At 43.7% G+C, this 22,306-nt stretch overlaps 1 protein-coding gene across 3 annotated transcripts in view; it reads right to left on the bottom strand.

The window, feature by feature from the left end:
- The window catches only part of LOC111079817 (dual specificity tyrosine-phosphorylation-regulated kinase 2), a 55,031-nt gene that overhangs the window by 18,197 nt on the left and 14,528 nt on the right, over positions 1-22,306 (bottom strand). Inside the window, exons 1-2 of one of the 3 annotated variants that reach the window (XM_022375130.2) lie at positions 14,564-14,638; positions 9,953-10,000 (exon numbers count right to left, since the gene is read on the bottom strand). The exons of 1 other annotated variant lie outside the window; for it this stretch is intronic. The gene's annotated coding sequence lies outside the window, so the exon portion shown is untranslated. Of the gene's footprint in view, positions 1-9,952; positions 10,001-14,563; positions 14,639-17,828; positions 17,869-22,306 lie in introns of those variants that run through there. One more of the 3 variants, XM_022375126.2, reaches the window with a different exon arrangement.

Genomic DNA, 22,306 nt, shown 5'->3' on the forward strand with positions numbered 1-22,306 from the left:
AATTTATGGGCCAGTGTCTTATTTTGACAAGCGCGAGAGAATTATTTCAATCTACAGCAACAATAGCAACAACAACAACAACAAAAAGCGTCCGAAATAGTATCCAAATTTGTGCATTTATTCCGTCAAGTGCACTCCTCCAAAAGTTTTTTAAGGTCTGTCTCTCTGTCTGTCTTTTTTGTTGTTTAATAAATGTCAATTGCTTACTGAGGCGGCGAATTTGTTTGTGCTTCTCTTTTCGTTATTGAAGAGGGAGGGTTGGCGGGGGGAAACTCAGAAATAAATAAAATAAAATAAAAACAAAACAACAAAACGTGACATTTGGTTGTTGACTTTTGACACTTGCCATCATTTTGGGCAGACCCGATGCAAGATTTATGTGCGAGTACGTACGAGAGCCGCTGACTCGACAGATCTTCGTGTAAATAAACTTATTTTTTCCGCTTTTTGTTTATTTGCATTATACTTATTTTGCATAGGAAAATGCACCCTCGACTACATCTGCAAAATGTCAGACATTGTCGGATGAAGGAGTGCTGCTGTTGCTGCTGCTGCTGCTGTTGCCATTTGTACGTGTCGTCGGTCTGCAGGGAAGTGTCATCTCCGAGCCCCAAATTTGGGCATTCACCAGCAGCGAAATGCCAAGAGGAGAGATTCCATTTGGTATTCTCGATGGCCTCAACGTGTCAATAAGCTGTCCAGAACTCGATTGGGCATCTCATTGTCCGGCTTGATTTATTATTGAAATGTTTCCTTTTGATTTCTTGACGCCTCAAGTGCCGTCGGCCTGCCAACAGTCCGAAACTCCGAAATCGTACATTACTCGTTAAAATTATTCATATTTTTCGATCGCACGTCTAGGGTTTTTATTCAATAGATTTACAAGCGGCACATGCATGAAATTGAAAACGTTTCCAGCCTATTGTTTGATCGGTTTTATTGATATGCCTGCCCGCGGCCCAAAAATGCCAAACAATTTTTGACACTTTGATGCGTTTGGGGGTAGAAAAACACTTAACAGAACTTTGAGCTTTTTTTTGATTTTATGATTTTGAGGAATGCCAGACAGAATCGGAATTTGATGGGGGATCGACAGAAACAGACGAGAACCTGGCTAGGGTCCTTTTTGATACCAATCGAATTCCATTCCTCCGTATTTTGCATTGTTCTGCCATCCGTGAGATGCAATTCCACTTGCAATGGCACCTCTGTGGCACACTCCACCTCCGCGCGACACGAGTGTCTACCCAGCCATAACCAATTTCATAATCGCTTAACACATAAAGAGCCCCAACCATTTGCATGCTTTCTTTGCCCTCCCCGCCACCACCCACCATAATATGCAGTAATTTTTGAGCACTGACAGTGATATGCATGTTGGGGGCAAATTTCTCATGCAAATGGCACCATTCCGATTCGCGGGGGGAGGGACATTTGGCACACGTGACCCACTTTCAGAGCTCCGGCCAAGGAGGGGGGGGGAGCGGGTTACTCCATTTAATTATAGGGCATGGCACACCCGAGAAAGGGGCAAATAAAGCATCATTTGTCACAAAATTTCGGTTAACTATTAGCTCGCGTGGCCCAGAAGCGAGCGAGCCCCCCACGAAAATAGAAAATAAATAGAAAATGAGCACAAAGAGAGTGCCAGCCATGAGCCAAGCCGAACCGGGCCAGGCGACATGCTATAAACATTTTTGCTACATTTAATTTCGCGCAGACATGAAACATAAGTGAAATTCATTTATTTTTCATTATTACGATTATTTTCGTATGCCAACAGCAGGCCGAGTCAGAGGCAGAAGCAGAAGCAGGCCAGCACCAATCGACGGGGCATTAACCAGCTAACTAAATGCACGATCCGGCCAGAGCCCCCGCCGCCCCTCAAAGGTGACCCCATAAACCATTGACCCACTAACCCCAACCCTAAGTAATGACCCCAGGCACAAAATGTCAGCTAATCCCCCCATACATATGTATATATTCCAGCATGAGGGAAGCCCAAAATGGGGAGCGGAAGTAAGCAACGTTCGGCTGTGGATTCGAGTGCCGCTGACCGCTGACCGCTGCCCACCGCGAAAATTGTTGAGCTGTGGCATGCTACAGTTGGGCTAGGTCGATGCCAGATGGCATTTTATGTGCTCCAGTACTTCCAGCCAAAGCAAATATGAATGCAGGAGCACTCCCTGAAAGCTATAGATCCCAAATGCCCCATCACCCATGGAAGAGAATCTAGAGAGCCGCCAACAGGCAACAGATGTCACTCGGTCGTCGCCTGACATAGAAACCCTAATACCGAAACACCGACAAAATACCGTGGCGCGAAAAGCGTTTTCCATCCCCAGCCGTGGCATGGGGCAACGGTGCGTATGTGTAATGGTGGTCAATGCACTGCTTAAGTCCGAATACGAGTAGTAGCTTCCCCTGCCGAAAGCTAGGAAAAAACAATAACAATTTTAATAACTTCCGTTCTAGAAACACTTTTCACTGCCTATCGAGCGTTTGTTCGGTTCGGCTGCACAAAGACAATGGGGAGAGATGGTTCGGATGGGGAGGGAGGGTGCCTTTGCCTGTAACAAGTGCAGCAGGTTAGCGGTTGCTGTTGCAGGGGCAACTACGAGTGCTAGTACGAGTACTGGAACTGGAACTGGATCTGGTAATGGAACTCTCGTATATGCATTATAAATCGCATAAAAATCGTAAAATACGTACCCCGCCGTTTTGGGATGAAATGAAGTGCAGTTGAGTTGTCGCTTTTGTTGTCGGAAAATGACAATTAGCTGTCTCTTCCCCTGCTTCGGCTCACGGCTCACTCATTTGACAGTTGACTGCATTTCTCTTTGCCCCCACAAACACAGACACAAATGAAAATTACAAATGAAAAACACACAAATGTAAGTGGAAATGGAACACACAAAGGAAACAACAAGCTCGAATATAGATGCAATGCATCGTCGCGGAAGTCTTCCACTGTGATTTCAGATTGAGTAATAAATACCCAAAGTACTCGCAGTCGTAGTATCTGTGCAACAGCTGCAGGCAGGCAGGCGCATTGTATTGCAAATTTTGGTTAATGGGTCTGTCGACTGTCTGTCTGGGGGAAATGCAGGAAGCGAACCCAAACGAAACTGTTACGATCTGCATCGAAATTAGCCCCCGGCCTCCTATTTGTTTTCAAAATAGAGTCAACGACAATGATGAGAGTGAACCCGCAGTACGACGGGCGAGACGCGGAGGGAAACGCTTAGATGGCAGAATGGGGGTGGAGATCCCAAGTAAACTTTCGACTTTGATTGATACGAGTACAGGTGAGAGGTGCAGTCGGCCTCTCTTCTCTCTCTCTCTCTCTCTTTTGCTTCGATGAACGTCCAGCGTTGGCTGATATTTATTTTTCTATCTGCTGTCTCTGTATACTCTCTCTGATATGTGCTATCTGCTCTCTCTACTGGCTATTTCAGGATAAGGAAGAGCATCCGCATGTCATCCGCAATTTCTTTTTACATACAAATGTACTTATTTGAAAAGCCACCCTTTTCTGCTAAGTCACACTGGGAGAGAGAGGCAGAGAGAGAGAGAGAGAGATGTTCCAGTACTTATAAAAACTTCTAAACCGCAAACTTCGTTAAATTTAAATCAATTTATATAGCAGCTGAACTAAATACATAAGTATGATAGGTTATGGTGATCTTACATAAATACAAGAAGCCTATCAGAGATGTGCGATAGAACTTCTGTACAATTTTAAAATACCCTCTGGAAGGGTATAATACTCGTATAGTAGACCGAAGTTCAAGGGAACCCACTTGAAACCCAAAGTAAGTAAATTGACTCAATTCTTGTCATATCACAATATTTTTATAGCCCTTTGATGGCCATAAAAGCACACACACACACACACACTCTTTATTACATTCTTCAGTTACATTGTATGTACATACCCACATACCCATGTATGGGTTGAAAACAAAATCTTTGCCACTTATTCAATTGGCGGTTAATAGTCTGCGCAACCTTGATGTTCATTAACCCACCGCTAGAGCGCCTCAAGTTCAATCACAAAAGTCTCAGGGAACAGCAACCACTACGAAAAAGTATCAACTAATCAAAATGTCACACTTTCCATACAGAAAGTGGAGAAAAAACACCCGACAAAATCTGCTGACAGCTGACAAAACCAAAGCATCCAAAACCAAACAAGAAATAAAAAGTAAACTTCGTGAGCCGAATCGTGGAATACTCTCACAGGTCGATGAAACCATAAAAGTTTTTACAACTGGAGGACTCGACAGAGATGACTATATCATAGACGCCTGTTGATTATTCACATTTGTTTATCCGTAGCTAAAACAGAGTTGTAGCCTCTTCGAGGGTATAGCAAACGGGGCCTGGAAGGGGCGTTGGCACTTTACAATAAGCCATGGAATACGTATGTATACCCGGAGCAGTTGCCAGCTACAACATGAGACAGCCACAACGCTCAGATTACAGCAGAAAGCGGAGGAGGAGAGCAGGCAGGCGCAGAGCGACGTTGACGACTCGCGCGACAATTGCCTCAACTTTGGCGTTAATGAACATGAGCACACTTTGCCACAGCCACAGACAAGATGAGAGCTTTTCACGGCTCAAGCCCCATCTCCCATCCCCATTCCAGCCCGATTCCAAAGCGGCATAATGAATTGATGTGGCCACTGATGGGAAGCGATGCTGGGGGATGGAGGAAGTCGTACATAAATTGTGAAGGAAGCGAACAAAAAACATTTTAACATATAATAATATGAAAATAATTGAAGCAATTAACAAAAGAGCGGCACAGTCTGGCGCAGAGTGTCAGAGTGCCAGAGTGAACGCACGATCAATGCAATTAATGATATTATATTTTCTTTATGACCATCTGAGCATATGTGTGACAATAGTTATATAAAGCCAAGCAACACAGTGACAGAGACGGAGAGAGTTAAGCAGAGAGGGATTGTAAAAGGAATTAGATACCAAAGACACTAAAGACCGCTGAAAGTGAGCTTCATTGGTTTATGCATCTTGAGTATGTTTGTATTAATTTTGTTAGGTATATTTTTGGTGGGTATATTTCTAAATTTGGAATATATGTACTATATTTTCGGTATATTGTGGTATATTTCTTTCAGTATTATTGTTATCTGAGTTATCCATTATCACTATTGAAATTCTCAGTTTTCAGATAGAAATTTAACCCTTACTTATTTTTTATTATTGATTATTCCCTTTCTGTAATTGATATCCCAGTACCCCATAGTTCCAGCTCAACTTTCCATTTCTGTTCGGTTAATACTACTCTTGGCTCTTCTTGGCACTTGTTCTTGCGGTCGATTAGTTACCCGACTCGTCTTACCTTTCCATAACTACGAATATAGTAGGTTGCTGGCTGCCAGACTGTTGCCCTTTGGCGTCTTTACCGCAGAACAAGCAGTGGAAGAGAGGAGAAAACCAACAGCTGAGTAAAACAATTGACATTTGATTGACTGACAGTTGTTTGTCAGTTTTTTGACAATGAGGCGCCAAAGTGAAATTGCTTTCGATTTCATACGAATACGAGTACGAGTATGAGACCCATTGATTGAGGAAGAGACAAATGCCCTACAATTGCCTTGAAAATTGATTGGGAAATTGTGGAGGGGGACAACAAAAAGACGAGCATTCAATGGCCATGGAACTATTTTTAACAGGAGACGAGACAGTTTAATACTATTTTTGCTTCAAGCTTGCTCCGAGCCGAACCAAACCGAAGCCGATGGAGAAAGACATTTCAGAGAGAATGCTTGCCGAAATTGGGTCAAAACTCTCCCACTTGGCATGGGAAATGATGGGGCAGAAACCCCAGCGAAGAAGAGGGAACAAATGCTTTAAATTTGAATATGAAACTTATTAGAGGGTTGCGCAAAATAATTTCTAATGATATTATCAAGTGGTAGCAGTGGCATGGCATCCCTTCCGTCATCATCATCATCATCATTGCAGATCACTTTTTGTGGATGTGGATGCCCCATGTTTGATAGCTCAGCGGGCGACGAACGGCAGGCAGCAGGGGCTCTCGGGAGACCACTTTTCATGTAAATTTCTATGGCTTTGAACCAGTTTTTGTTGCTGTATCGTGGATGGAAGATAAACACATCAATTGGCCAAGTTTTATGGCGTTTATTTGGTCATCGCATACATATTTTTATTGCTAATTTTCACAGCTTGTGCTTGGATGACACACAACAATTTGCGGTTCACTGAACTCCCACATACAGAGAGGGCTAATTAGTGATGGATGATGCGATTATGGGTTGTAGAATGAATCGATCTAGATGTCCCCCCCTTCTATCCATCCATCCAATCAAGCTAGGAGCCTCACTCAATAAATGAGATACAGATACAGATCCCCACATGAGATTTAACTTCAAATCCATTGACTACGTGCCTGGCACACAATCCACAGTCAAAGTGGAAGCCACAAATTGCACTAAAACCCATTCACTGCACACTGCGCCCGGCACAGAGAAACTCTCAAGTGGTTTTGGGTGGTTTCGGTGGGTGTTGCGGTGCAGCATCAGCGCAAAACATCTTCTCAAGTGTTGCTCGTACCTGAATAAAATCCCCCCACATGAAAAAACTATTTGGAAATGTATTTTATTACACTCTTCAAGGCACACACACCACTCCACACCGCACCGCACCGCTCCTTCCAGTAAGCTCAGGGACAAATAAAATTGCTTTTAAGGGTCTTTATTTCGGGGGCTTCTTGGGGCATGGCATAGCATCCATTGTTTCAGATGTGTATTTTCTCCGTAAACATTTGCCACCATTAAAAATGCTCTTTTTATCGCGCTTTTTATGGCTTGGTTTGGTTTGGTTTGGTTTGCTTTAGCCTGGCGTTTGAATATCTGGTCCATTGCGAGAGGCTTTTTTCGTTGAGGCTGGGCAAGGTTTCTGCTAAGTTTTTTTTTTTGGGAGAGAACAAGCGAATTTCTTTGTTTGCATTTTGTGTGCACAAGCTAAAGGAATCATTAAAAACTTGACCCACTTTGGGGCGAGTCGAACGCGTGCCAATTTCTTGAACTTTGGCTATTGCATAACCCGCACCTGGCGTGCACCATTCACCCGCCCCGATTACGATGCCGATAACCGCCATTTGCCATTGCGATGGCGATTTCTATTCCGATTCCGATGACCAAGCCCCCAAGTGCTGGGTCGTACATGCTGCAGCTGGAAAAACGTTAGCCAAAACGTTAGCCAAGGCTGTAACAAATCCATTCACTCGTCTTACCCTCAGTGCCAGCACCAAACCAACTCCAGTTGCAGTTTCGATTTCGGTTTCGCCTTTTGGTTCATCTCTTGAACAATGAAAAATTGCCAATAGTCATGAAAACTAAAAGCTAAAAGCCGAAAGCCGAACGTTGAACACCGAAAGCACCGCGAAGCGCACAGCAATTAGACATGCAATTCTCGAAAGTATTGTACAAGTAATGTCAAAGTTGTAATTAAAACACGTCGTCCATAAAGCTGTTCACTTTTCAACAGTTCAGCCATCGCGGCCATCGCAGGAGGAGGTTCATCTTCGTTACACAACTCCATCGCAAAGTGACGGTCATATGCCGCATTATGTATGCAAACTATCCATCCATTTATCCATTTTGCGCCCATACATATATCATTTTAAGCGACTCAACAGCATCATCAGCATCAAAAACCAAAGCACCGACAAACCAAAAGTCACAAAAGAAATGGGAAAACTCGTAAATAAGAAATGTCACACAGCATTTCCATATGAAAGGCTTTCCTGGCGCAAGCAGAAAGTGGAAGTCAAGGTCTGTCTCTGTCTCTGTCTATCTGGGCTTTTGGGGGAACAACTCTTGCGAGTGAAATAAATAAATTATAAACCAATTGAAAGAAAAGCTAGACGAAAATGGAAAGTAAATGACTCAGAAATGACAGTCGACTCCAAGGAAAGTGCAAGTCTTTCCCCCGCTCGATCAATATTGATGCAGTCAAGATCTATCAAAATCTTTCCACATTTCTTCCAACGAAATCTCATTATGAAGTTGTCAATCAATGCGGGGGGTATGCGGCATGCAGTATTGGGGAATTTGGTATTTGGTATGGGGTATTGGGCATGGGGTATTGGGCATGGGGTACACGGAAAGTAACAGAGAGAAACCTTTCCAAACTTGGTAAATCAGCTATGGCTCCACTAATTGTACTTGAGACACGGCTAAAAACCCTAACAAGCCGCCAAGTCGGTCCCCGACTTGAGGCTGGTGCTGTCTGGGGTCCGAAACTTGCTAAACTGGCTTTCGAGGCTTTTGCTTCTTTCACATGGAATGGACATGGCCTGGACCTGGACCTGGGACCTGGACCTGAGCACTCTTCGGTTGCAGGTTTTTGAAGATCATGGTCCATGGTCCAACTTGTTGCTGTTGCTGCTGTTGCTGTCGCCAAACGCAATGCCTAGTTTCTGGTGTTGGCGATGCACTTAGCCTGGCTAAAGATTGCCAGGGTTAATGCACTTGAGTTCGTTGTCGCTTCTTTCCTGACCAAACATGGTTGCACGACGCTGTTTCTGTTGCTGCTGCTTTTGTTGCTGTTGACTTGCTTTTGGCTTGTTTTTGTTGTTGTTTGCTGCTACTCCTATCGTGATCTTGTCGCAATTTACATTTTCATGCACCAATAAATGCGTAAATAATAATTACCCGTTAGGCTCTGCTCTGCACATAAATTGCCATCAATTTTCTTTGGTTTCTTTTGCGGTTTTCACTTTGCTCTCCCTCTCTCTCTCTGCATCTGTCTCTGTGTCTCTGCATCTCTCATTTTTTAGATGTTTATTTGTTGATTTTGACAAATATTACGCATACGCAGCGATGCACGCCGCGACATCTGCAGCTTGCAGCTTGCAGTCTGGCACTTTCACTTTCCCCACTTCGGATGCTTAATTTAGGAGACAGATTACCTAACCGACTAATTCGTTACGGCTCTCTGGACAGCGGGCGCTGGAAAGTTAAGCAAAGTTTATCGACTTGTCTGCATTTTGATGCAGAAAAAAAACGGCAGGGCATCTAAAAAATGGGAGAACTCCCTTCTTGAATGTCAATCCAATGTTGAATGCATGCGACTGTGCCACTGATCGATAAGGAAGCATCTCCACAGCCTACGCATTTTGATAGGAAGCCAGTCGGAAAATTTTATAAACTCCAAATACATTTCATTGATTTTTCGTGTAAAGTTTATAATTTAAATATATATTCCTGCACAATTTCATTTTATAGACCCCATTTGACCTCATCGCTATCTAGAGGGATTATTCATGATGTCAAATAGAAAACTTTCGTCTGAATTCTGCATGATTTCCGTTTGTTTATTCATACATATCTTTTAGATTCAAAAACCACCAAAACGTGAATAAAAATGTGTTGAATTTTTAGTGGTCGATTGGCCAAATGGGTCAGTGTTGTCGTCGTTTACCGATTTGGGTCAAATGTGCCCAGAATACAAACAACCCAAAGAACGAATAAAAAAAAAAAAAAAACAGAAATAATGATGATAATAATTATTACCATTCGCATGGCAATAAAAAGCAAAACACAAGAAGTGTAGAAGCAGAAACGGGGCCCGAGAGGATGTCGTTAATTAATACCCGAGACAAGAGAGCTGGAAAAACTTCTGGGGATCGAGTCTGGTTTTTTTTTCTAATTAAAAACTGGTAGCCGTAGCCATAGCCGTAGCCATAGCCGTAGCCATAGCCGTAGCCATCCGTTCTGTCTGGGCCACAATTTTTTTTATGCACGAGTGAGATTCGGTTACTGCTCCGTCGAGGGTCATTTTGGGGGCTGGAAGTGGCTTACCCTAGGCTGCCCCTAAAAAAAGCGCGGGATCCCCAAAAATATATGTATAAAAATCTGGTTGGAATGGCACGTGCATTTTATCATCTATTACTTACAGCTTAGGAAATCATTCAAGTCTCATTCCTTTTGCCCGATTTGCTTACCTGCAAAAGAAGATAAATAATTTGGATTAATTTAAGTGTTTTATTTCAATCGAAAGACTTTCTTTTACAATGGGAAATAAGATGCAGAATCTGCCAACTTCTTGTCTTGAACGAATCATTAGGAAGTTGTTTTTCGAGATACTTTCTATTGATTAACCCGATCTGCGGGAAACTTCCGCCCATTTCCTGTCTTGTGGCATCGTTTATCTGGCAAGTGTCTCCCCATCGCGATGGTCTGTCCGTCTGTGTGCCGATTAGGGGCCTGTCCCGCTGCCTGCCCAACAGTCTGGCCGCATAACTCGAACACCTCCGAGAAGCCAACCAGAGCGTACTGCCGGCAGCATTTTAAGGGCACCCAGGGTCGTCTTGGCTATTTATAAGAATCTGTGGCTGTGCCGAGCTGTGCGTACGCGTCCACTTTTTTGTGTGCTCTTTTGTTTGAATTGGGTTTTTGGCATGCAATAAATTTTGTGTGTGTTTTCTGGTCACTTGTAGAGCACCGCACTGAGACCTGACAGCTGTCACTGTCTGTATCTGTATCTCAAAGATAGCCAGTCGAAGCGTGAGATTCGCACTTAAAGCAGCAGATACAAGCAAACATTGATTTTCCTGCTCTTCCAGCGAATGCGACAAATGTTTTCACTTTCCATTTCACAGAAGAAACATTTAACAGGCACGCCCCTTTCCTTGCCAATCAACTTCAGCTTCAATCTCAATTGATTGATTGCCTGGGACCGGGATAATCAATTACCTTTTAACTGCCATTGTCAATCAGTCGCACTTACATCATCGTACACATCGTACATCGGACATCGGGACAGAGCTGCATTAATTAGCAAGACGAGCCGTCAATCAGGTTGCAGCCTGATGCAACAAGCAACCATCAGTACGCCCAAAGTCAATGAACCAGCAGCAAACCCCCAACCGGGACCCCCCCCCCACCCAATGACAGACCCAATTTCCCATCAATTGGTTGGCTCTGACTGTTTTCCTACGACAAGAAACTCTTTTAATATACAACGAACCAGAGATCGATCGGCTTGGAAAAACAACAAACCCAATGAAAAAAAAATTGATGCTTTTGACTTAACAATCGCCTGCAGGCCACAACAAAACACAACACACAACAGCCATGGCCAATCAATTTAAGTTTCTTGTTTGAAGCTGAAACTGAAGCTAGAGCTGGGACTGGGGCTGGGGCTGGGGCTGACCATTGACCAGCACCTCGACATTATCGATTTGGAGTCGCTGCTTAATCATAGTGGAGCACAGTCCAAGGCGAAGGAGGCCAGACCCCTTTCCCCATAATCCGCCACTATACATCCATCTTTCTCTCTTTGTTTCTATGCATCTTGTATCTGTTTGTGGTGTGCCGCTTTCAGTTCGATTCGCTGTCTCTGACCTACGATAAGTCGCGCTCTCCGCCTGATTATACCCGCAAGACCCAAGAGAAGGCATTTTGGGTAGAAGAAAAAGGTCTCTGTTTTCTGTGGAGGTCGCTATGGTTCAGTGCTTCGGATGTGGCTGATATTTTCAGAATTTATAATTGCAATTGAATGCAAAACGTTGTTAGAGCGGCGATCGTTCAACTAAAAAGTCTCATGTTCGAGGGATATTGCTACTATTCGAATTTCCCATTCCATCGCACTGCAGTTGTGGCACACACCTCTAAAACCGTCATCAGCATACTCAATTGGCCCACTTAGGCGCTGCCACCTGTTGGCCACAAGCCACACAAACATTTCCCAATAATCTAGGAGGTGAGGCATCTCCGGATAAGCACAAACAGATACAAATCAGGGGCGGACTGGATTTTTCAGCGAGAAAAGCAAGCAAATTAGGCAACAATCAGAGAGGTGGTGGGGGAAAGTGGACGTGGGGTTACCTGATGTCTAAGTAAATAAACAAAAAATCAGGAGAAATGCGGCAACAAGAACAGCAGGGAATCGCAGCAGTCTGGGATCGTGCGGTGGTGGCCCCCAAAAGATCAGATCGGAGATCCAGACAGAACCAGACGCCAGCGAGACCGACCCAGTGACCAAGATATGGCAGACAACCAGTGGATGATGATGATGATGGTGATGGGGAAGAACATGTGGAGAAAGGAATTCACATTCCCCGCAGAGGAAGCGAGGCTGGAATTCATGAGAAATGTATTTCTTCGTTTTGTGTGCCAGAACACGTAACGCGAATATAATGGAACGATCATCGCTCATACCAGAGGCGGGGAGAGTGATATAGATATAGCTGGATAGATAGATATAACAGATTTAGATACTGCGAGAATCCTCCAACTAGAACGATCGCTTGGGGTTTGGGGTCTGGGCTTTGTGGCATGAGGAGGTATGGGGGCCTGGGCCTGGGGACCTGGGGCCGAATTGTCATTGCATTGAAAATGAAAAGCGCAGAAGCGCGCGAACCAGTTTCCACCACGGCTTTTCCGCTGCGGAGCTGTTGCTTTCCTATTTTCGCAGTGAAATCGATATCATCGATGGGGATATGTGTGTGCACGTTTTATATATTTTTGCTTTGGTTTGTATTTTCCCAGTGAAATTTCGCTCGCTGCAGATACGAATACAAGTAGCAGATGCATCTTCGAATCGTTCATATTTCGCTTTGTTTTCGCTCTGTTCGTTAATTAGCGCTTCTACTGTCTAACCCGTGCCTCTGTCTGTCTGTCCGTGTGTCTGTATCTGAACTGCTTTCCAATTGAATCTTATTTCGCTATTTTTTCTCTTCATCAAACGAAACAATTTTCACGCGCCAATTCCTGGCATATCTTCGGTTCGTTTCGAATCGTTTTAATCGGCACGTAAGTAAAAAAGTGATTTTTATTTTTAGAAAATAAAAACAAATACTGAAGAAGTATTCAGGCACTTAAGGGATTGCAGGAGACGCGACACTACACCCATACACCCAATTTAGTAGATGGCAATTCGTGGTATTGTGACGCTCGATTCAAGCAGCGATCGCACACTGCATGTACAGTTTTTTTTTCGAAAGATAACTCCCTGAACAGTGGGAGAAATGGAAGCAGAGTCGTGGGCCCCACCGCTACTTTAGAGGATGTTCTGTTTCGCTTCAAACATTAAACATCAGCAGCACCGCCTTCTTTGGGGGGAGTCGTCCGAACATCTGGTCTTTATGTTTCCCCAAAATGTTCAACACGAGTTCAATCCATCAGCAAGTCGTTCCATCAATTTACAACGAATTTGTCCAAAATGCCATTAAATTATTTAAGACACCCGAAACACATTCACATCTGAAGTGAGAGTAGACCAAAAAGCAAAAGAAATCTCCGAGATGGGGGCCACACAGCAGCAGCAGCAGCCGAAACATTCGAGTAAACAAAACCGCCGCCAATTTATGACACTCCACAGAACAAACAAAAAAAAACGGAGAAAAAAGCAGAGAACCCCCAAACTAATTGCATTTCCTGTCGTCAGTGGAGGCGGGGAGCAAAACGCATAAATTAACAGAAAAAAAAAAAAACACAACTTCCGATCGGCAATAGAATACAGCATAACATGGAATAAAACGGAACAAATGAAGCGTACGAGGAGCATACAATGGAAATGGCAGGGGCATGGTTCGAGGTGGGGGACAGGGTAGGGTTGTCAAAGGGTCCAACTTGAATTTCATTTATCCCATTTATACTGTACAGGAGGGGTAGTGGGGGTACTGGAGAGTTCTATTTGGAACAAATTCCATTCTTTTCGAGAGTAGAGTGGAGGAGCCGTCAAAGCGTAGCGAAACTGCAGTTCCCATTCCCTCACTGACCGTCAGTCAGTGGTGTAGTCAGGGGGGAAACCACGGGGGTTTGGGTTTGGCTTCCCCAGAAGTGAGTGTTGGGTCCGGTTGATTTTGGAGATGAGATTAACCAGAAACTGTCCCATTTGAAATCTTCTAAACCCCCTTCCGCGGATAATTCTGCCTACGCTCCAGCACAGAATCGTCAACTCCTCTGGACTCCATCGCGTGAGGGGACGGGACTCGAGGAGGGGAGGGAATGTTAATTAGTTCTGCTGGCTGCTGGCTGCTGTGGCTTGTTTATGCTGCTGCTGTCAGTTGCCTGTTGTCTGCAGTTTATGTTCCCTAATTTTTATGCCCAGTGTAATTAAATTCCTGGACACTGCAGTGTGGAACCTCTGGCAGCTGGCCTCCTCCTTCGCAGCAATAAAAAGAAAGTCGAAAGTCTCAGGAAAACTCCATCAAACATACATTATTTTATGGCCCTGGCGACATGGCTAATCAACGACATGGCATCCAGGAAGCCCTTAAGGGGATGCTTTTCCAGTTAAAAATCCATAAAGTGGAATATCATTTCGAGTTAGAAGCTAGAAAGTCGCTGAAGCGTACCAAACTCAGAATTTTGCATAAATTACAACTATTAGTTGGGGGAGTGCGAGGGAGATTCATTAAGATCTGGTTATGCGCTTACTCAACCGCATCCCACGATGGCGGGAGGAGGGGACTGTTGACTTTTCGTCTTTATGGCAGTATTTAATATATAAACATCACTTTGTGGCATTCAACAATAAGTATTGTAGTTATTGCAAGTACTTATGATTTTCCTTATGTAGTTTTCCATTTAGTACGCAAACATATCCGCAGTATAATTTTCAATCGCTACGAATCGGACGCCACCACTTGCCACCGCGCAAGACCTTCGAATGCAATTGCAACGTCACTTTTTCAACTATTAGCTAACAATTGCAAATCTCTCTGTCTTCCTCTCTCTTTCTGTATCTTCTGCTCTGCGATTACCTAATCTCGGGTCGGTCCCTCCCATCTGTTCTATATAGAATTACGCGTGCCACAGATCCACAGCAGACGTAACGTACGAGTACGAGTATTTCGTATTTCGTAATCTTCTGACAATAGACCCAGCCATCAGTGGGGCGGTGGGTTGGGAGGAGATTGAGTAGTACTGTTGGTCCGCCTTCTGCCTTCTATCTTCTATCTTTTGTTCAGTGTGTCAGTCTAAATATACAATATATTCGCCCGTTCCTTCATTGTTTCGTTGCATTTCAATTGTAAATTTCATTAGAGCATTACAATCTCAAGAGATCTATGCCAATTGATCAAGTGTTGGCGTTGGCGTTGTCGCTGTCACTGTCGTTGGTGCAACCAGTGCCTCAAACAAACGTCGAACTCTTTGAGTAATGTGTCTATGGGGGGGAGATGGTCCCATGTGGATTTAGATCAACTTGTGGGAATAAAACTGAATAGAGTGAATCCATTTCGATCCATTCCGATCCATCCTATCCCTCATGATCTTTACAGCTTCCACGAGTACCCACACACACATAACCCCCACAGAAATGAAGATAGTTTCCATGTGGATATCTTTAGCTTAATTGTTGCTACGTGTATTTTTAGATAAATGTTTGCTGTCTTGAAGATAATTGTTGCTTATTTGCCTGCCTGCCTGCCTGACTGCTCGACTGCCTGCCTGCTCGTTTGACCGATTCTCTGAAGCACACGGCCGTTCCGTTGTATAATGTCAATTACTTGTGATTTACGACAGTTTAATGATAGACGGCGATGCCTTTAGGTTGATTTGACTGTCTTCTGGCATGCATGCGTTGTGCGGGATCTCGATGTCGGGGAGCACTGCATTCACATAATAGTCGGCACATGATGCGGACTTCGCATGTGATGGATGTGATATTTGAAGCTCAATGTTCTCGGGCCCACTCTTGCATGTAATTGGCTCATAAAACTTTTCCAATTTGCCAAACCAAAGAGGAGGGCATATCCTCTTCTACTAATTCAGAAAAGGGCAGATGAACATCGATTCTCAAGAACTATGCTCATTAACTGCCAGTCAAAGTGCCTGTGTGTGACGTAACCTGAACCTGAACCTCAACTTTCAACTTTTAGGTAGATATGGTCCATAATTTGATTATTCATGAGAGAGGTCCAAAAGTGCAGGTGTTTGGAGTTGGTGGCTCTTTCGGGCGCACTAAATAACAATTAGCTATAAAAGGAAAAATGAGTTCGGTGGCTTTTTCTTCTTTCTTCTTTGTTTTACTCGAGTTTTCTTTTTGTGTTTTTTACCCTTGGGCTGAGAGCTAAGCCAAGCCATTCATTTGGATAACGAGTTTTTGAACTGGTGAAGAGGTGCGAGACATGAATGGATAGGTCAAGTCGATAAATAATCGAAAAAGTTTAGTTGCTAATCAAGTGGAAAATTAAATGCCATTTTGTGGAATAGGAAATTAAAAGAGTAAGGCTCTCATATCGAGTTATCGAAAATTAAAAAATCGATAGCATTAATATCGATTAGACATGCGTAAAAAACATAGACGTTTCAAAGAAAATAGGTAAAACACTATTTATGAGAACAGGATAAAATCGATTAATAATCGATATTCTTTCGATTTATATATTTGTTATATATATGTATATATATTTGTCATTTTATTTGGTAAAATAAATCTGATGCTTTTACCAAAGATGAACCGATTCTTTGCCAACAATTCTTCAGTTTTCGCCCATTGTGCGAGATTTAAAGCTCCATTTTTTTAGATCACAACAGAATGAGTAACCCAACAGGTTCTGCTTTAAATGCCTGCATGATATTCCCACTCTTCTGTGTGTCTTTCTTGTCTAAGCTGAGACACCGACACCGCCACCGCCACCGAAAGAGCGAACAAACCACCGAATGACTACCGAAAGGGAAACGAACTCATTGAAATTCTTGACAGGTTAGGCCCGCGAATTGTGTGGAATAACAAAAGAAATACATAAAATAGAGATAGAATAGATAGGAAAGAGAGGCGAAGAAAGACGTCAGTTGTTCCCTGTTTTGGGATGAGTTCTGGGGGGTAGGCAGACCACATGTGGCGAGTTCTACGTTGAGCCCCTACGCTGCCACACTTCCAGGGCTTTCCCTCTTTTCCATTTAAGACGGCGCCAAGCGGAAAAACTCGCTAAACCAAGTTCATTTCCAACTGCCCTCACAGTGGGCGACTAATAATCACAGGCGAGAAAAGGCTTTAAGAAGCAACGGAGGACAAGGACCTGCAACAAAGGCAAGGGCTCAATGGCAGCGGCCATAGAAGCAAGCGAGTACGAGTATCTACAGTTAGGAGACAATAAGGTTGACACATATTGGAGTGCATCCATTGTTTATCGCATACAGGAAGCCGGGAACTCGTCTCGTCTCGGGGTTATTACACTCCCCAGCAGACAGCTTCTGTCAGGGAGGGCACTGATTTGTAATTGTTTCCACTTCAATCTGCAATCTGTTTGGTTTTATTTGTTTTCTCGTGCATTTAGCATTTATCAAGCCGCAAAGTTTATGTCTGATTAGAGAGTCGCGTCGCGTTGTCGCTGCGGCGGTGCCACTGCTGTGCAAGTGGGTCACAGAGCTGTTGTTGACTCAAAAGCGGCACTATACAGAGTCTCTGTTCGAGGCACATATTGATAAGTTTCTGTTTCGTTTCTGTTGCAGTTGCATTATGCATTTGCCGAACGATTGAGTGTTGGCGGATGGTTTTGTGAAAGAATTTACGATAGCTGTGGGTGCGGCGGCGGCCACTATCAATCAGTAGTTTTGGGTTAGAAAAATGTAGGTTAGTGGCGCACTTCAGGTGATATATTCCCCGATAAAGTTCGCTTCGAATGGGGCTAACAGACAAATCTCTGAGCAGCTATCCGTCCAATGACCTGTGGCTGCTGGTCATTGCTGGTCATTTCGAAACACGCTCTTGCATAAGAACACTTATCCGGAATTCGATACGCCCCGCAACCAAAGTCAATTAATTATTTTGTTCGATGTTACCTTTCAGGTGGCAACATGAGACGGAGCTCGACTCACCTTTTCCAAAACAGAAATGTTTACGCAACTCTTGGGACGTCTGCAAAGACCAGAGACAATGGTTAGATAAATGCCAGACAGTACTCGTTTACGTACATATAAAACTCGTAATAATTATTAATTATCAATTATTGCCAGGGAGACAGACACAACTTGTTCTGGGGGCAGGAAGGCTATTAAAATTAATCAAAGTCGTTGCATTACAACCCATAGCCATGTAGGAGCTAATAAATTGTGGTACTTATTGTACCTGAACCACATAAATACTCGCAAACAGCCGCGGAACTCCCACTACCCTACCCTACCCAGCAGAACCAGAACCAGAACTTGTCAACTGTAACGCAGACAATCAACCAAAAATGCATAAATTAATAAGAGAAAATGTTGCAAAGCAAAGCAAAGCAAAGTAAAGTAAAGCAAAAGTAACAAGCTGTAATGATATCCAAATGCGATGACGGGCACAACAACTGAACGAACGTCAGGGTTAGTCCACAAGAGGGGGATGGTGGTGGTGTGCGCACATGTGCGTCGAGAGAGGGAGCCCAGAGACAGGGCCAGGGAAGACTTTTGTCTGCTGCACGCAGCTAATTTCATGCCCAGTGGCGCAGTACCTCTCATAATTGATAGTCCCTGCCCTGAAGTGGTTACACGATATGACAACAAAGCAAACTAAAGCCGACTCTGTCCAAGGACAAAGGAATAATCACGAAGAGGCAGGAGCAAGAACCAAGAACAAAGTTTGAAAACTTCTACCAATTAACTTTGAAACTGCAAACGCGAACATTAGAGAAGGTTAACACGACATGGGTTGGTGGCTCTGTCGGACCGCGAGATTATGCTCAATGTACTGCGAAATTATTCTCAGTGTATGATATTCGGTTCTGCTTTTGGGCTCCGTTCATTTGCTGGCCGTTCTTTGTGTCATTTGCCTATTTCATTGTTGTGGCTGCACTTGCTTCGGTAAGAGAGTGCTTAAGTCAGAGACTCGCCTCAGAGAGGATCGAAGGAGCGAAGCGATAAGTGCGCCAAGGTGCTCCTGAGTGCGAGTGAGAGTGCAAAATCAAGTAGAAAGGAGGTGTCAAGGGATAAATTGATGAGAACCTATCAGATGATAATCTAAACCGGACAAATACCCTGGGAAATCCAAATAAAATCAAAACCTGAGTAGTAAATCATTCTTCATTGACACATTTAGTTTGGTTGAAAAACCCGTCTTAAGTTATATCTTTATGGCGAATATAAAACAATCTATGGGCTAGTTTATACACTTTCATGATGCCTGAGTACATTTTTAATAGCCGGAATTTTTTATGGAAAAACCAAACCAGGAATACCTTGATAAAATACCCAATATGCATCATAGTTTACCCTTTCATTTGTTCTCTCTTTGTGCAGAACACACCCAAAGCCCACTCCCATCAAGATATCTATTTTATGGACTCCATAACAATTTCTTGCGCATTATCACTCCCCTACCCACACGCCTTCCTTGGTACCTATAACCATCCGTATCCTCAAGTTCATTAGCACCCATAGACTCGTAGAGGGGTCTACCCTTATTCAACTACTCGAAATGCTCTGGTAGTTACTACAACAAATTGCCAATCAACATTCAGTCTTTGTCGTTTGTCGTCTGTGACGTTGTAGTTGTCCTCGTCCTAGTCGTAGTCGTTCGTTGGCCCCACCCAGGCGGGGGCATAACCTCTGGTCCCTGTCTCCTTGCGTCCCTGGTGTAACAGCTGATGACACGCACTTTGCGTGTTTATTTAATAAATAAAAATTTGCATAAATTTGCCAATGTGCGCGGCACAAATTGAAGAAACTCTCTTCAGCTCTGTTGATATTTCCTCCCGCTCTGCCGCCCAGCAGAATCTGCGCTTGAGAGGCGTTGAGGCGCTATGTAGAGTGGAAATGCAAACAAATTTATTCAGCCATTTGTTACGGTGGCCCTGGAAAAGGGATTCGTTGTGGCAGAAAATAAAAGGGATTATAAATTGCGATAAATGGAAAATTTTGTCATCCTTTGTGTAATAGTCAACGTCTTCTACTTGAACTACTCATTCTCCAGGCATTCTCCAAAGTACATAATGTGGAATTATCCATTATCTCAGCTTAGTGTAGAGCACTTCCCACAAAATCTAAGCTGTTCTCGAGCACTCCCCGAAAGCACGCGGCAGTTGCCTTGAACCTAATCCTCAGTCCAATCCACAGCCCAGCCTTATGTCAGACACTCATCATGTAAGCCATCCATCCATCCATCCATCCATCCATCCATTCCACTGTTTTGCATCATAACTCTGGCAAACTAATAACCCAACATCAGATTTCTGGGCGCCCCGCTAAAGTGTAACTAATATGCGAGCGGAGCACCCGAGAGAGCTGGTGGAGTGCCTTTTGATTAATGGATGCCGCTACTGTTTTGGAGGGGCAGCAGCCGTAGGGAGAGGAGATTAACAAAAGCATAGAAATTTATGCGCGTTTTGATTCGAGACGCACGACGATCGGATAGCATCGAATAGCATCGAATAGCATGAGATGGGATCGGATGGGATCGGATGGGATCGGATAGCATCGAAATAAGAGTCACAGAGCTAGAGGCGCCAAGTACGAAATTATAGAAGTCGCGATCTTCGGCTCTCGGGGCTCGGTGTGGGCTTTCGCATGGCTATGGAGTTAATCGACTTTAAGTGATTGGTCAGCGGTCTATTGGCTTCAACATTGAGCATATCATTTATCTTTTCTCGATATCTAAACATAGAACCAGAACAAAGCGGGTTGGTTTCCTTCTCTGCCTCTCCTACTCCATTCTCTCCGACCAGTCGCCAGCAATTAGCGGCAATCATTTTTCATTTGTCAGCCATAACATACACCGAACACACACATCTGTATCAGTATCTGTGTCTGTGTCTGTGTCTGCGTCTTATGTGCAACTGGTTATCCGCGTTCATTATCCGCGACTCTCAATGTCAGCTCTCGGTCCGAACTTCGAGCCACTTCCCAAGTTTCAGTTCTGCTTTTTTGGGGCCGATTCTCAGTGCATTCTCGTACTACAAGTAATAATTTGCGTTTGTCCGCTTGTGAAATATTCGTTATTATAAAAAAAGGGGCGAGGGGACATAATTATGCCAAATATTCAAATAAATTATCAAGCAGAACAAAAACGACTGCGGAGTGCAGCGTCGAACAGCTGCACAGTAGCCGCGACTTTCAGGCTTTTGTTGTTCGCATTGTTGCACAAAAGTTTTACATGATAATAAATTTGTGTGTTCTATTGCCAGAGAGAAAGAGGGAGATAGATAGAGAGAGAGAGAGAGATAGAGGGCGTATGTATCTGTATCTATGTGCTGCTTCTGGAGGGGGCTTGAGATTCTTTTGTTTGGATGCTTTGGCTTACAACAGAGTTAGACTGCACATTGCGGAGGGTGTTCCAGTGCCTGTCAACCCAAACAAAAGCGAACAGTGTATGTAAGTAGTAATGGATATAAATTGGATTCTATCAAAGGAATGGCAAAGCCTTAGAAAGATGCATTTCTTTCAGTTTTTAGTCAGTTTTATACACTACCTCTCTCGCAGTGTGGCTTAGCAGTCGAGAGTGAGGTGTACGCGAAGACAGCGCAGCAACTGTCTTGCTTTTATCTATCTATACAAATATTAATATCTCAACTTTGGAAAAGTTAACAAGTAGCTCAGATTAAATGAATGAATATAGTCTTAAGAGGCTTAAGGGAAGCTCTCTTTTATGAAAACACCATGTTAACTTTTCTAATTATTTCTCATGTGCATAACAAACCCAAAACAAACCCGTCTAAAGATGTTCAACCCATCGCCATTTCCGCACAATATCTTTTGCCTTCAAGCCTGGGGCATAAGCGTAGATAATTATGCATATTCATTATGGACATTAGCCATAATGCTGGGTGAATGGAATAGTTTGCTCTTGCCGTGTCTATCCTTCGATTTCCCCATTTGCGGCCAGGCATTTTCCGAGTGTGACCAAAAGAAAATGCAACGCGTTTGAATGCAAATGCCAGCCTTGAGATGGGAATTGTGGACTGGGAGACTTGGCGACTGGGGAATTGTTGTCTTGGCACTAATTTAATATGCAAAGTATAGCCATAAGTACGGCTGCAACTACGATTAATCAGTGCTATACTTGTGATATATCTTAAAGCAAACTTGTGCGGAAGTTTCACTTTATTTAACACTCCGCTTGGCGGAGAGCGGAGGGTGTGGTCCACTGTCACAGCTCTGAGATATCCACGCCATATTGCAGCCATGTTCCTACCTTTCGCAAACCTCACTCTGTGGTCCTGCTTTTTGTAGATTGCCGACCAGCTGACATATCAAATATTTAATCATCGCATGCTGTTTTTTCTACCTTAAAATGATTATTCTTTTGCGGTTTGTTTTGTGAGTCTGCGGGCACTTCTCGTGTGCAATAACCTTGCCAGAGCAAAAGCTCAACAAACTTGACATGG

This window comes from Drosophila obscura, unplaced genomic scaffold (genome assembly GCF_018151105.1).
Source record: "Drosophila obscura isolate BZ-5 IFL unplaced genomic scaffold, ASM1815110v1 contig_46, whole genome shotgun sequence".
Lineage (NCBI taxonomy): Eukaryota > Metazoa > Arthropoda > Insecta > Diptera > Drosophilidae > Drosophila > Drosophila obscura.